Source organism: Pongo pygmaeus, chromosome 12 (assembly GCF_028885625.2).
Source record: "Pongo pygmaeus isolate AG05252 chromosome 12, NHGRI_mPonPyg2-v2.0_pri, whole genome shotgun sequence".
NCBI classification, from domain to species: Eukaryota; Metazoa; Chordata; class Mammalia; order Primates; family Hominidae; genus Pongo; species Pongo pygmaeus.
The window spans coordinates 69762107-69778486 of NC_072385.2; the positions used below are offsets into that span (position 1 = coordinate 69762107).

At 38.2% G+C, this 16380-nt stretch overlaps 1 long non-coding RNA gene across 3 annotated transcripts in view; it reads left to right on the plus strand.

The window, feature by feature from the left end:
- The window catches only part of LOC134737796 (uncharacterized), a 150908-nt gene that overhangs the window by 17012 nt on the left and 117516 nt on the right, over positions 1 to 16380 (plus strand). For all 3 annotated transcript variants that reach the window (XR_010123096.1, XR_010123097.1, XR_010123095.1), the window contains exons 3-4: positions 278 to 396; positions 10040 to 10136. This is a non-coding gene — a long non-coding RNA (uncharacterized LOC134737796). The remainder of the gene's footprint in view (positions 1 to 277; positions 397 to 10039; positions 10137 to 16380) is intronic.

Consider the following 16380-nt stretch of genomic DNA (forward strand, 5'->3'; position numbering starts at 1 on the left):
CTGTTTCTTTGTTTCATGGTGGCTTTTGAAAGATTCAATTGAGTATAACAAAATTTGGTTATCAAAATATCCCTTAAAGGTTACTGGTCTATTTAGGGGGAAAGTGTGATGATGTCTATAATGTTTGCAACTTAATTTCATTTGGTTCTGGAAAAAGAGACAGAGAGAAAACAAACAACAAAATGTTACTCTAGTGATTCTAGTATTCACTGTACTATCTTCTTTCTTTTATGTAGGTTGGAAAAGTTTTGTTTGTTTGTTTGTTTTTGTTTTTGAGATGGAGTCTTGCTGTGTCACCCAGGCTGGAGTGCAGTGGTGCAATCTCGGCTCACTACAACCCCGGCCTCCCAGGTTCAAGCAATTCTGCCTCAGCCTCCTGAGTAGCTGGGACTACAGGTGCGTGCAACCACGCTTGGCTAATTTTCGTATTTTTAGTAGAGACGGGGTATCATCATATTAACCAGGCTGGTCTTGAACTCCTGACCTCATGATCTGCCCACCTTGGCCTCCCAAAGTGCTGGGATTACAGGTGTGAGCTACTGCGCCTGGCCAAAGTTTGTTTTTTTTTTTTGGGGGTGAAACTTTTTGTTCCTAAATGAAATTTTTTAAATTGAGGTATAATTTACAAACAGTAAAGTAGGTTTGAAATTTTACAAAATGAAAGTGAGGAAAAAAATAAAAACGACATTTTAAGTGAGATTTGGGATTTGGTTCAATGTTTAAGACGAAAAACTTGGTATCAGAGTTTTTCCGATGAGTTATTTGTTGTGCCATTTTTTCAAAGATTTAATTAGATTTGTCAGTGGGCGTTTTGTGTTTTTACAGACGCCAAGATAGGTTAATGATAACAGAAGCAGATCTGATCAAATAAATGAATATATATATATATATTTAGAGACAGGGTCTCACTCTGTTGCCTAAGCTGAAATGCAGTTGTCTCAAGCAATCCTCCCACCTCAGCCTCCTGAGTAGCTAAGACTACTGCCATGTGCCACCACACCCAGCTAATTAAAAATTTTCTTTTAGAGACAGGGTCTTGCTATGTTGCCCAGGCTGGTCACAAACTCTTGGCCACAAGCAGTCCTCCCACCTTGGCCCCCCAAAGTGCTGGGATTATAGGTGTGAGCCACTGTGCCCAGCTGACTGAATACTTTTCTCTGTCACTCATATTTTGAGATTTGTGTAAAAAATAAGAGCTACTTTTAATTACTGTTTGACTTTTTCAAATCTGTGAGTTATATGTTATTCATATAATAAAGTAAAATCCAAATTTAGTGTGTGCAAACTGATGCTTTGAGAGTTTCAAAATAAATCTCCAAAGCTAAATTTTATTACAAAAATTCTACAAACTCTAATTTCTTTTAATTATGTCATAATAAATAAGTAGCATATTGGCCAGTGCTTTGTGTTTTGACAACAACTTCAGTGTCAACAATACAGAGAGTGGACCATGGTGAACTACCTCAGACAAAAAGTCTAGTTAGGATGTGGCCACAACAGGCCGTCTAGTGCTGTTTCCAATGTTTGACTCAATATTAGTCTCAAATTCTATTTTAAAATTGTTACATAAAACAAAACAGTCATTTTATATAATAATTTTAAAGAGATTAAAAAACAGGGAATAATTTTAAAAAACAGGGAATAACTATTAATATTATTCCCCATATTTTCCTTTTGAAGTTCAGATTGATTGATTCACAAACCCCATCTCTTTTCTACTTTCTTTAATAAAACATTGAATTGTTTCACAGTATATCTCAACAATCGTAATCCCTCTTCCCTCACACAGAGGTGGTTCATATTTTAGTCTTATGTTAATTAGCTGAGTGACTGAAAACGTGCTGAAAACCTATCCTTACTACTCAACTTCATACCTTAAGTGTGCATTTGTGTGTGTATTTTTTTCTGAAATCCTTTGATATCCTCAATTTTGAGCTTTAAGCCTTTGAATAGGGCCTAAGTTTTAGCTCATTTTCACTGACGGTTTTCATTTTATGTAACAATTTTAAAATAGAATTTGAGACTAATATTGAGTCAAACATTGGAAACAGCAATAGACGGCCTGTTGTGACCACATCCTAACTAGACTTTTTGTCTGAGGTAGTTCACCATGGTCCACTCTCTATACTGTTGACACTGAAGTTGCTGTCAAAACACAAATCTGATCTTGTCACTCTGCTGCTTACAAAGCTTCCACGTCTCCCAGCCACCTACAGGTAAAATCGAAACTCCTTAGAAGAGAAAAAGAACCTTTCACCATCTGGTCTCACCTAACTCTACCCTCCTCATTTGTACTACACGCAAAGGAACACAGGAGCCGTAGCCACGCGGTGATACTTGTAAATCTTAACAATTATTTTCCATGTCAGTGCTTTTGCACTTATTCTGTTATTTCCATTTAGATTGTCCTGCCCTTCTCTCCCTACCTCCTCACCCCAAATCTTAGTATCCTTCAAGAGCCAACCCAGAGTTCACCTTCTTAATGACACCTCCAAGTTCAGACTCCCTGGCAGAGTCAGTCACCTCCTCTAGGGTCTAGACAAATCATAGTCTAGTGGGTGAGACAGACATGGAAACAAATAGTCAAACCCATGGTCAGAAGAACTGTGAACTCCTCAAGGACAAAGACATCATCATTTATTCATGTCTGTGTCTCCAGTACCTACTAGTCACATGTTGAATTAAATGTAAGTGAATCATGTGGAATGAATTTATAATTGCATTTTCACTTCTAAGAATATTGACTATGTAGATTTTCAAAAGCTATAGGCTCATAATTTGGCTTTAAAAAACAAACCACAAAATGGTTGCTAAAGTTTTAGAAATAAGTATATATACTATAGTTATTAATAAATTTAAGTTAAATTTATATGGGATTTTTGTTTGTTGTTTTTTTTAACTTTAAGGTTTGTGTAATTCCTAGAACCTAGGTAAATGCCTCAGAGTAATTTGAAAGCATATAAAGCATAGAAATAATATTGGAATGGATAACTAAGATACAAATATTAAGATTGTCCCCAAAAAACCACCAACTGTTGCCTGAAAAGAACACACTTTTTTTGCAGAGACCAAAATGCTGAAATATTTAATGAGGCATTGCAAAATATACAAGCCCCCGCTTCTAAGGGAGGCAAAGTCAAGGTTCAGACTGAACTTTGCTTAGCGACTTTGGAACCATGTGTTTAAAGAATGAGATAGGTTTGTCAAGACTTTCTGCCAAAGCACATCACAAGCTTAACATGTGGTTACTGCCTGCTCTCAAAAACGAGTCTCTATGAGCCAGCCAGCTGCTAGCATTTGTGTTATCCTCTAGCTAGTTAGGTCTCAAACTGGGTTGCATCACTATTTACCAAAAGAAGCTCCACAAGCTTTCTGTTGTCTCCTCTGTCTCTCAGATTACTAATCTAGTCTGTTTTATAAAATTCCTCAAGTTTAACCTTAGAGCCATGATACAAAAATTTATAAATATGAAAATAAATATAACATTTATAAACATTAAAATGTTCCTAACTAAACTGTTCCTGACAAACCTGTTCATCTCATGTACTGTTTCTGTTATGATGCAACCATCTTTGCAAACATCCACTTCAAAAAAGTTGAAGTCATAACAATGACAGTAACATTTATTAAGTACTCTTAATGTCCCAGACATCATGCTTTTATCTCCCTTAATTCTCACAGAAGTTTTTGGGAAGAAAATGAACACATGTTCCTGATCTCTCTCTTCCCACAGTTCCTTACTGGAGCAACTCAGGGACTAAAAGCAACCGCCAGAGTCCCTTGGAAGTAATCCATGCTTCTGAGGAAATCTGTGAGCTCTCATAGGAGAGGGTAAATGAGGGACATATGAAGTCTAGCTCAGGAAGGCTGACCCCTGTCTAAGAGGAAAAGGGGGCCTGCATAGGTAGATGGAGTCACTCTCTTTCCAACTGTCTGTGAAAACTGTCTCCTTTGTACTTGGAGAGCCTGAGAGCAAAGAAGCTCCTTCCTCTCTAAGTGAAGGGGACCCAGTTTACCAACTTTTCTGACATTGGGCTAGAATAGAGTTTCTAGAAATACTGTGCCTGGACCAGAAGCAACAGTATCACCCGGGAACTTACTAGAACTTGTTAAATAAATGCAAATTCTCATGTCTTACTGCATGTCTATGAATTAAAACTCCGAAAGTGGAGCCCAGCAAGCTGTATTTTAATACAAGTCCTCCAGGAGATTGTGATAAACACTCATGTTTGAGAACCACTGGGCTTGCAGAGCAGAAAGTTTAATATCCTCCACCTGCTGGTTTATGACTATTAGGGAAACCCAAGCCACCTGACCTGTAAAGGTGCTGAGGAACTCACAGCCATTAGTAAAGCACAGGAAATTACAATGCAGGTAATAACTTTAGTAAATTGAGGCAGATCCCTCAGCTGATCAATCAGAAAAGGTCACAGAAAAATAATCAAAGACAGATAAAAATTTTAATCCTAATAACAGCCCTGTTAGTTCCCCTGATAAAAATTGAGGCTTAGAGAGGTTAAATAACTTGTTCAAGGTCATACTACTAATAAATAATCAAGATTTGAACCCAGAGCTGCTTTGCCCTCCGTTTCCTAATTAAGTCATAATTAAGTGTACCTCAGCTGTTTCTGTACAATCTTTTTTAAAATCTTGATTTAAACTGTGATATGTGGAGAAAACATATATGAGTGCATATATCTATGTGTGTATATTATATATATGTGTGTATACATCTTTATAGTAAATATATATCAAGAGACATTTGTATTTATGTATATTTATATTTGTTATTGTTACAGAGCCAGCACCCATATAATCGCCACCACTTAGGGCAAAATAGAATATTGCAGCCTAGAAGCTCCTATATGCCTCTCTTCCTCCTGGAAGTAACCATTAATTTGACCCTTGTGATCATTGTTTAATCACTTTTTCTTACTAAATCACCTCTATAAGGATTCTCAAACAACGTAGTTTGGTGGGTTTTTTCCCCTGTTTTGCACTTTATATGAAAGGAATCATACTGTTTATATTCTTTTGTATCCTGCTTCTTTTGCTCAATATAATGTTTGTGAATGCATCCGTGTTGTATGTAGCCATAGATCATTTTCATTGCTATGTAGTGATGCATTCAGTGGGTCATAAACATTTTCTTTATCCTGGAATTCATTTCTTCGTTCCCACTGTCATTCTCCTAATTCAAGCATTCAGTATATGTTTTCTTATTAATTAAATTATCCCAGTGACCCCTAACTGTTCTCATCTCCAGGCTCTCTCTGATGGCTGGCAGAGTAATTTTTCTGAAGGTCAACACTGATGATGTGCCTCCCATTAAAAGTTGTTGTCAAAAGAGAGGAAGAAGAAAGGCTGGTGGTAGACAGTGACCACATTATTCAAGGCATTGGTGACCATTTTAAGGATTGTGGTTTTTATTCTAAAGGCAACGGAAAGCACTTTCTGGCTGATAGCTTTGACTTTCTAAGTTCAGTTACTCCTACACCAGAGTCCCTAGACCATCAGCTTAGACCCTTTTAATAATTATGTCTGCAAGAATACAACTAAGTGTGCTAGGCCCTTATTATGCTCTGCATAGTGCCTTGGGATTGCTTAGGCTGCTAGTTGGTTCTGTCAGCCCTGGCCCCATTGGTTGCCAATTCTCTTTCATTACTCTGTAATGAACAGTTATGTGCCTAGCATATCTCACAGATGAGGCCATATAAGTTAATGCATTTATGGATAAAATGTGATGACTTTTGATAGTACAATAGTGAACTATTAATTTTGCTAAAAATGGCAAGTGAAAGAAAAAAATGGAATAACTAAGAATTGTAAGATTTAGCTAAAAATCTCACCTAAGTGCCCCAGGGTAAAGACATTTCAAGTGTCTTAACAGATATCTCTGATTCATACCATTAAATATAAGAGAATCACAGAATGTTAGAGCAAGAAGTGGCTTCTATAGTTATAAATGTAGTTACAGACTATAATTTTTCCCCCTCACTCTTGCTGTCATCTTACAGACTGTAACTTTAGTAGAGAGGTTGGCAAACTTTCTTTTGTAAAGGGACAGATAATAAATATTTTCAGCTTTGCAGACTGTCTGGTCCCTGTCACAGCTATTGAACTCTGCCTTTGTAGAGTGAAAGCAGCCATAGACAATATGTAAATGATTGGGTCTGGCTGTGTTCCAATAAAATTTTATTGGTGGCAGGCAAGATTTAACCCGTGAACTGTAGTTTGTCAACCCCTGCCTTAATGTGTAATTTCAGTCCTCATTGCTGTTTGTTGTTTTGGTTTATTCCTTAGTTTTTAAAAATTAAGATCTAATTTACACTCAATAAAATGTAGTAGCTCGGCTGGGTGTGGTGGCTCACTCCTGTAATCCCAGCATTTTGGGAGGCCAAGGCGGGTGGATCATGAGGTCAGGAGTTCGAGACCAGCCTGGCCAACATGGCGAAACCCCGTCTCTACTAAAAAGACAACAATTAGCTGGGCTTAGTGATGGACGCCTGTAATCCCAGCTGCTCAGGAGGCTGAGGCAGAAGAATTGCTTGAACCTAGGAAGCAGAGGTGGCAGTGAGCCAAGATTGCACCATTGCACTTCAGCCTGGGCGACAGAGCAAGACTCTGACTCAAAAAAAAAAAAAAAATTGTAGCAGCTCTTGAGTGCGGTGTCTGATGAGTTTTTGACAAACTATTCACCTGTGTAACCCCACCATCCTAATCAAGATATAGAATATTTCCATTGCCCCAGAAATTGCTTTCATGCCTCTTTCCCATCAGTCCTTACCCCTGCCCCCAGAGGTTAACCACTGTTCTGATTTCTATTCTCATAGAATAATTTAGCCTGTTCTTGAACTTCATATAAATAAAATTACACAGTGCATGTCTGAGTGTATGGCCTCTTTCACTGAACTTATTTGTGAGATCATCCATGTTGTTGAGGGTGTCAGTAGTTCATTCCTTTTATTACTGAATAGCATTCCATTTTATGAATATACAACATTTTTATGAATATCCCTGTATTAGTTTCCTAGGGCTGCCTTAACAAATGACTACAAACGTGGTGGCTTAAAACAACAAAAGGTTATTCTCTCATAGCTCTGGAGGCCAGAAGCCCAAAATCAGGATGTTGGCAGGGCTGTCCTCCCTCTGAAGACTCTAGGGGATAATCCTTCCTTGCTTCTTCTAGCTTCTGGTGGCTCCAGATGTTCCTTGTTTTGTGGCAGCATAACTCCAATCTCTGCCTCTGTCTTCATATGGCCTTCCTCCCTGTGTCTCTGTGTCTTTCTTGTCTTCTGTCTCTTATATGGACAGTGTCATTGATCTCATCTCAAGATCCTTAATTACATCTGCAAAAATCCTTTTCCCAAATAAAGGCACATTCACAGTTTCTGGGTGGAGTCTTTTAGGGGTCACTATTTAACCTACTATAATATCACAGTTTGTCAAGTCACCTAATAATATACATCTGAAGTATTTCTTTTTTGTTGTTATTATGAATAGAGCTGCTATGAGTCATACCATACCAGGCTTTTTGTAGATTTGTTTTCAGCCTCACAGTTTTTGAATTCCAGTTTTAATTATCAATATAAAATGTGATTAATTTTCTTTTTAGTGATAATTACCCATAATATTTTTAATTTTGGCAGGAATTTCTGTAAGAATTGTTCAACCTGTATACATCTGACTTAGATATTTTGTACAACTGAAAACATAAAATGCCAAGAGGCAAGATACGGAATTCTACTATCTTCATTTTTGTTTCTCAAGATGATATCAAGAAATGAACAAGTTCCATGAGGCAGTGCCTTTAACTCATTAAAATATCAGGAGTACCTGATTAAAGCAAAAAAAAAGCAAAAAATAAACAAACAACAACAACAACAAAAAACAAAGACAATTTGACTCCATTGTGTCTTTTGTTTTGTTACGATACTTCATTAGTACTTGCAACTATCACCTAGGCTAAATTTGATACATTTATCTCATATGGGAATGACTAATACTGACCTTCCACTGTTTTGGAATTTAAATGCAACTCCTTAATAAACAACCAAATAAAGCCATTCATCTGGGCTGCCCTCCCACCCTTAGATTCTGATAGGCCAACTACTACTGGTATGTGGTTTGGAGACTTTCCGGCTGTATTTAAGAGTATGTGTGTGAATGTCACTTTGCAATGAAAGCTTCTTAGAGAGCAAGAACTAGGTCTCATTTGTCTGTGTATCTCACAACTCTAGGCCCAGCTCAATGCTTTCTTAATCTTTACAAGTGTTTCCTGACTAAATAGTACCTGTTAATAAAAAATAAGGAAGAGAGTATCTTATTTCGTGGTAGAGTAATTCCACTAATGTAGAACAATTCCAGCTAATGAAATTTTTAGAAATAGTTTTAATGAATGATTCCTTTTTTTAATCCACTAGAAAGTCTCTGATTATTATTTATTACGCTGGTAGTTTCTTATTGAATATTTGTTCTCTTTGTTCAAAATTCTAGGAACTGGTGAGTGGCTTCACTACTCATATATAAAAGCAATTTAAAACACTTCTCAGTCCCTGCTGACACTTGGCAAATCTAACAGAGAAAAGTGTAGAGTTCTCATTATACTTTTTAGACAGCTTTAAAACATGGTCTTGTAAATGGTTTGGAGTTTTTTTTTTAATGGGCACAGAGTTGTGTAATGTGCTTTGTCGTTACCACTCCAGTCTTTTGCAATGTCTGTAAATCGAAAATCTTATTTAACTGTTTTAGAAAATATAGATACAGCTTCATTATTTGGAATAGAATTACTTTGAAACTTTTAGGTAAATAAATTTGGAAGTTTATTCTGTTCCTTTCATTTCCCTTTTGGTTGTAATAGTTCTACCTCTGAAATCAGAGTTAACAAACATATCCTATTGAAACCATATTTTCTTCATTTTTGACACAATTATCCACAGGATGAGGTGTAACAGAAAAGGCAGTGAAGACTATGACAACACAGCCACATGTAGATAATGTAACTTATGATAAATATATTTAAAGACACATAGTGCTATTTTCAAAAACACAATTTAAAATCAAATAGGCATTTTAAAGTCATTTCGTGTGTGGCATTATTAACCAGATAATATTATTAGCCAGGATTTCTAAGATATCTTCTACTAGTTCAGGAATATTTTCAACTATAAGTAACAGAATAACAGACTAATAGATCTTAAACTAGAGGAGTTTGTCTAACAACAAGAGTTAGGTGCCTTCTGGCATTGGTTTAGTGGCTTAATGTGAGGGCTCTGGATTGGTATCTCTGTGATTTCCTTTGCCTTCTCTTCATAGTCACAAGATGAATGCAAAAGCTCCAAGCACAAAATTTTCAAATGTAGGAAGCAGGAGATATGACTGGACAGATCTTTCTGCTTTTTTTTTTTTCAAACCAGGAAAGACATATTTTTTTTCAAATCATCCATTGAGTAGATTTCCCCTTGCATTTCATTGACCAGAATGTGTCACATGACTATCTCTAGCTATAAAGGAGGCTGAGAAAATAATTGTTTACTTCCATCTCTGTAATTAGAGGGAGGCAAGGAAGAAGGGGTTGGGAATAACTTTTGGGTAACCAGTCACATATTGCATATACTATGTGTTTGGTAACTATATGTTAAGTGATCCATACTCTTAAACAGAGGTAATGTTCCAGGTATACATCCACCCCTTCATTATCTTTCCTATCAAATTTATATTTTCTTTTCCTCATTTGTTCAGAAACAGAAGTTCTTAGTTGTACTACTAGTTATCAGCAAACATTTATGATATGGAATTTATCAGCAAACATATCTATGATATGGAATACGTTAGTATTTATTAGGAAACATATTAGTATTTATCAGCAAACATATTAGTATTTATTAGCAAACATATTAGTATTTATCTGCAAACATATCTATGATATGGAATACATTAGTATTTATTCTGTGACTGGAGAGAGAATAAGGAATGGCTTTATGTAAGACATTTATCCATTCATTCAATAAATATTTATCGAGTACCTGTTATATTCCAGACACTGTTCTAGGTTTTTGAGACATCTGTGGACAAAACAAAGTTCCTGCCCTCAAAGGAGCCCACATTCTAACAGAGCATATTGACATTTTTAAAAGGTGAGTAGGATTTTTATAAATTTGATGAGGGGGAATTGCATTTCATTCAAAGCGAACAGCATCAGCAAAGACATGGACTTGTGCGTAGGCATGTCCTGTTTGTGGAGCACCAAGTAGCTCCATGAAGTGTAGAACACAGGATGAGGACTGAAAGGGCAGCTTATTGTCAGGTTGTGACCAGGGAAATGTGAGTTTTTCCAGATCAGAACTAGCATCTTGCAAAGTTAGTACTGAAGCTTAGTAGACATCTTCACCTGGAGGACCTATGGACACTTCAAATTATCATGTCCCAAATAGACTCGGTATGTTAATACTTCTCCTGAAACCTGTGCTTCTCCTTTATTTCCTAACTTGATAAATGGCACTGCTATTTTTAGGCCTTCACCATTTCTCACCTGGGCTATTGCCATTATTTCCTGCCTTTTGAATCCATTCTCTCTCAAACTGCCAAGTGATTTTTGGCTGGGCATGGTGGCTCATGCCTGTAATCCCAGCACTTTGGGAGGCTAAGGTGGGAGAATCATTTGAGCCCAGGAGTACAAGACCAACCTGGGCAACGTAGTGAGACCTCATATCTACAATTTTTTTTTTTTAATTAGCTGAGTGTGGTGTTGTGTGCCTGTAGTCCCAGCTACTCAGGAGGCTGATGTGGGAGGATCAGTTGAGCCTAGACTGAACCACTGCACTCCAGCTTGGGCACCCAGAGTGAGACTCTGTCTAAAAAAAATAAAATAAAGTGATTTTTTTTCTAAAACTTACGTGACCCAGAAGTTAGATGAGGGACATAGATTATGGAATATCTGTAAACTTGAGGGATGGGGTACTGTAGCAGGAGCAAATATTTGTATTATTTTTCTATTGCCATGTAAGAAATTACCACAAATTTAGAGAGAGGTTTAAAACAACACCCATTTATTATTCCACAGTTTCTGTGGGTCAGGAGTCACAGGCACAGTTTAGCTGGGTCTTCTGCTTAAGGTCTCATGAGGCTGCAAAGTGTGGACAGGCAGAATGGCTATTATTAAAAAATTGAAAAAAACCAACAGATGTTGGTGAGGCTGTGGAGAAAAGGGAATGCTTATACACTGTTGGTGGGAATGTAAATTAGTTCAGCTACTGTGGAAAGCAGTCTGGAGATTTCTCAAATAACTTAGAACTACCATATGACCCAGCAATGCCGTTAGTGGGTATATATTCAAAAGAAAACAAATCATTCTACCAAAAGGACACAGCCTTACCTGTTCATCACAGCACTATTCATAATAGCAAAGACATGGAATCAATCTAGGTGCCCAGCAGTGACTGGCTGGATAAAGAAAATGTGGTATATATATACGATAGAACGGTGTCATAAAAAAAGAACAAAATCATGTCCCTTGCAGCAACATGGATGGAGCTGGAGGCCATTATCCTAAGCAAATTAATACAGGAACAGACAACCAAATACCAGCCAGGCATGGTGGCTCATGCCTGTAATCCCAACACTTTGGGATGCCGAGGCAGGAGGATCATTTGAGCCCAGGAGTTCGAGACCAGCTTGCGCACCATGACAAAACCCCGTCTCTACAAAAAAAAATATAATTAGCTGGGCATGGTGGTATATGCCTGTAGTTCCAGCTACTCAGGAGACTGAGGTGGGAGGATCACCTGAGCCCAGGGAGGTTGAGGCTGCAGTGAGCCTTGATTATACCACTGCACTCTAGCCAGGGTGACAGAGTGAGACCCTGTCTCAAAAACAAAAAGAAAACCAAATACTGTATGTTCTTACTTGTAAGTGGGAGCTAAACAGTGGGTACACATGAACACAAAGATGAAAACAATAGACACTGGGGACTCCAAAACGGGGAGGAAGAGTGGGGTACAAGGAATGAAAAACTGCCTATTGGGTACTATGCTCAGTACCCGGGTGACAGGGTCTTTCATACCCCAAACCTCAGCATCAAGCAATATACCCAGGTAACATACCTGCACATGTACTCCCTGACTCTAAAATAAAATTTGAAAAAAAAAAAAAAAAAAAAGGGTGGACAGGGCTCTGTTCTCATTTGGCAACTTGACTGGGAAATAATTTGCTTCCAAGTTCACTCAGGTTGTTGGCAAACTTGATTTCCTTGTGTTGGTAAGGCTGAGAGCCCCAGCTTCTTTCTGGCTGTTGGCTGGAAGATGCCCTTAGCACCTAGAGACCACCTGTAGTTCCTAGAGGCTACTTACATGTGGCCTTTTCCAACTTGGCTGCTTACTTCATCAGACCAGTGAGGAAAGTCTCTAGAGTGAGTCTGTAAGCAAGACCGAGCAATGTAATTATGGGAGTGACATCCCATCACCTTTGCCATATTTTATTAGTTATAAACAAGTTACAGGTCCTGCCCACACTCAGAGAGGTATGAACACCAGAGATGTGAACACCAAGAGGCAAAGATCATGGGGAGCCACCTTATAGTGTGTTTGTCACAACATTTTTACAGTCTTCTCTGTCCTTGGGTTCCGCTTCATGAGTACTATCTCTGGGACTGATCTTGAAGTGAAGCCTGGTTTCTGCCAACAAAGAAACCAAAAAAACAACCACTCAAAGTGTTTATGAGTTAGTATTTTATAGAAGATATAGGGGCCCTCTGCCTTTGGCAATTTTGCTAGTTTTTCTCACTTCTCTCCCATTTTCCTACAATTGTCCTAGGAAATTCCTTCTCCCTCTGGAAAGCACATCAGTCCAGCTTTTCTAGGCTTCCACTCACAAACATGTACAGTCAAATTGCTTCAGGGCTCAGCACAACAAATTTAGTCCATATTGTTTAGAAAGCAATAGGGATTAAAATAGAAAAGCTTTTCCCTACATTATATCCAAATTTGATCCTGTTTCTCCTTTGCTTAAAAAGCCCTTTAATGCTTGCTTCCCTATTGCTACATAATAGGTATAAAAAATATGGAATAAATTTGAATTCCCAAGTATGACATGTGAGACCTTCCCTGATTTGGTACTTGCCTGGTTTCTGGTTACCCCCACCTTGTGCTATAAGGCCCAGATTTTAGAGAATTCTTTTATAGCTTGCTTCCTGGTTCAGAAACTTGACTCCCACTGTTCTTTTTCCCTCCAATGCCTGTCATCTGTCTCCCTTTCTGTCACTCCCTCCTCTAGACATCTACTGAAGTATTATTTCCTCTAGGAAGCTTTTCCTGTCTTCTTATTTTGTAAACTCACAGAACCTTGTATGAACTGATACTAGTATCTATAACACTTTTATAACTTGTTTATATGCCTGTATCTTTTTAGAAAACTTTAAGGAAAAAATATTTATCATGAAGGAATTAATTTTAAGGAAACTCAGATAAAATGTTCTCTATGTTTCATAATTTGAGCAACTTAAATAATTTTTCAGTCTCCTGCCAGTTTAATTTCAGTAAATTCCTGTCCTAAATAGCATTTCTATTACACACCATAATATATAAAATTACAGCCTTGTGGCCTCAGTTATTTTCTTGAAATGATGAGCCCTGAGTGAATTAAAGGTCTTAATGTTCAGACATAAGAGCTCAATTTCTCCAGATTTTATGTAGTCACTCTTTGTAATAATTCAGAATTACATTGAATATTTATCATATGAATCTGTTATGGCCTTTGTTGGTTTGATTGTTTTCTGACAGATGGCTTCCATAAGATATTTGTAAACTTCATCAACCTAGTATAATGTCACTTCCTCAAATTTAATTTTTGGTTTTAAAAATACTATAAATTAGAATTAAATTGCAAGCAAAACTCAGTTTTAATCTTCAAGTTCTTTCATACAGAACAGTCTTATATTTAGTATTCCTTCCTTCAAAATAAGTTTATTGCTAAAATTATTCACAATTTGAGAATGAGACAAATTGTTGTGATAAGATTTTGAAAGAGGAAAACATACTTATAGTGGTTTTAAATTTATTAACTTTTTTGCTAATATGTTTGTGAGGGATTAATAAAAGTCTTTTATATTTATGTATTAAGAATAGAGTTTTATGTTATTCCACTTGCATTGCCATAAAGAAATACCAGAGGCTGGGTAATTTATGAAGAAAAGACGTGTGATTGGCTCATGGTTCTGCAGGATGTACAAGAAGCATGGTGCCAGTATCTACTTCTGGTGAGGGCCAGAAGCTTCCAATCATGGTGTAAGGCAAAGAGGGGGCAGGCACATCACGTGGCAAGAGTGGGAGCAATAGAGAGAGACAGGGGAGGTGTCACACTCTTTTAAACAACCAGATCTCATGTGAATTCAGAGCCGGAACTCACTCATTATCTCAAGAATGGCGCTAAGCCATTCATGAGGGATCCCCTCTTGTGGTCCAACACCTTCCTCTAGACCCCCTCCCCCAATAATGGGGATTACTGTTGTGGGAAGTCAGGGACCCCAAATGGAGGGACCGGCTGAAGCCATGGCAGAAGAACGTAGATTGTGAAGATTTCATGGACATTTATTAGTTCCCCAAATTAATACTTTTGTAATTTCTTATTCCTGTCTTTACTGCAATCTCTAAACATAAATTGTACAGATTTCATGGACACTTATCACTTCCCCAATCAATACCCTTGTGATTTCCTATGCCTGTTTTTACTTTAATCTCTTAATCCTGTCAGCTGAGGAGGATGTATATTGCCTCAGGACCCTGTAATAATTGCATTAACTGCACAAATTGTACAGCATGTGTGTTTGAGCAATATGAAATGTGGGCACCTTGAAAAAAGAACAGGATAACAGCAATTGTTCAGGGAATAAGAGAGATAACCTTAAACTCTGACCGCTGGTGAGCCGGGCGGAACAGAGCCATATTTCTCTTCTTTCAAAAGCAAATGGGAGAAATATCGCTGAATTCTTTTTCTCAGCATGGAACATCCCTGAGAAAGAGAATGCGCACCTGGGGGTGGGTCGCTGAACTGGCCCCCCCTGGGGCATGGTCATCTCTTATGGTCGAGACTGCAGAGGTGAGATAGACTCCAGTCTCCCATAGCACTCCCAGGCTTATTAGGAAGAGGAAATTCCCACCTAATAAATTTTGGTCAGACCAGTTGATCTCAAAACCCTGTCTCCTGATAAGATGTTATCAATGACAATGGTGCCCGAAACTTCATTAGCAATTTTAATTTCGCCTCAGTCCTGTGGTCCTGTGGTCTCGCCCTGCCTCCACTTGCCTTGTGATATTCTATTACCTTGTAAACTACACACCTATTCGCACACTCCCTCCTCTTCTGAAACTCCCTAATAAAAACTTGCTGGTTTTTGTGGCTCGTGGGGCATCACGGAACCTACCGACATGTGATGTCTCCCCCGGATGCCCAGCTTTAAAATTTCTGTCTTTTGTACTCTGTCCCTTTATTTCTCAAGCTGGCCGACGCTTAGGAAAAATAGAAAAGAACCTACGTGAATATCGGGGCAGGTTCCCCGATAGATTACATTTCTTTTCCTTTTCTTTTTCTCTTTTTTTGGGACAGGCTGTCACTCTTTCACCCAGGCTGGAGTGCAGTGGCGCAATCCTGAATCACTGCAACCTACGCCTCCTGGGTGCAAGTGATTCTCTCACCTCAGGCTGCCCTGGGACTGACTATAGGTGCTCACCACCACGCCTGGCTAATTTTTGTAATTTTTGTAGAGATGGGGTTTTGCCATTTTTCCCAGCTGGTCTCAAACACCTGGACTCAAGCAATTTGCTTGCCTCAGCCTTTCAAAATGCTGGGATTACAGGTGTGAGCCACTGCACCCAGCCAGGGATTTGGAGGGGACATGAGATTTGGAGAGGACAAACATCAAAATCATACTAAGTTCTGTATTAATAATTTGTGGTGCATTCCTGTTATACTGCTCTCAAATTATTTTGAAATGAAATGGAGGATTTTATTCATCAGAATTCCTATGGCATTGCCCCTCCTAATGTTGGGAGGTGATGTGCTTTTCCCTACTCTTCTGTTTTCATGTGGAGGGACTTCCCCAGAGTAGTAGCACTCTGACCTCTTATTCCACCTGATTGGTGGCTGACAGCCATTAATCTACAGATCATAATTGGGTGGAGTGAATCTATCAAAAAAATCATATGCACATAAACGTTCAGTTCTGAACCAAACTGAGTCAGTTTCAATTTCTGTTCTGGGGTCTGATTTGGGGACAGAGTATGAGTGGGATAGGGCAGAGTATGTTAGGAAACATTAGCTAGCTCATTTAGCCCTCAGCCCTAACCCTCATTCCACAAACAGTTTTATCAATAATAAAAGTGACATTTT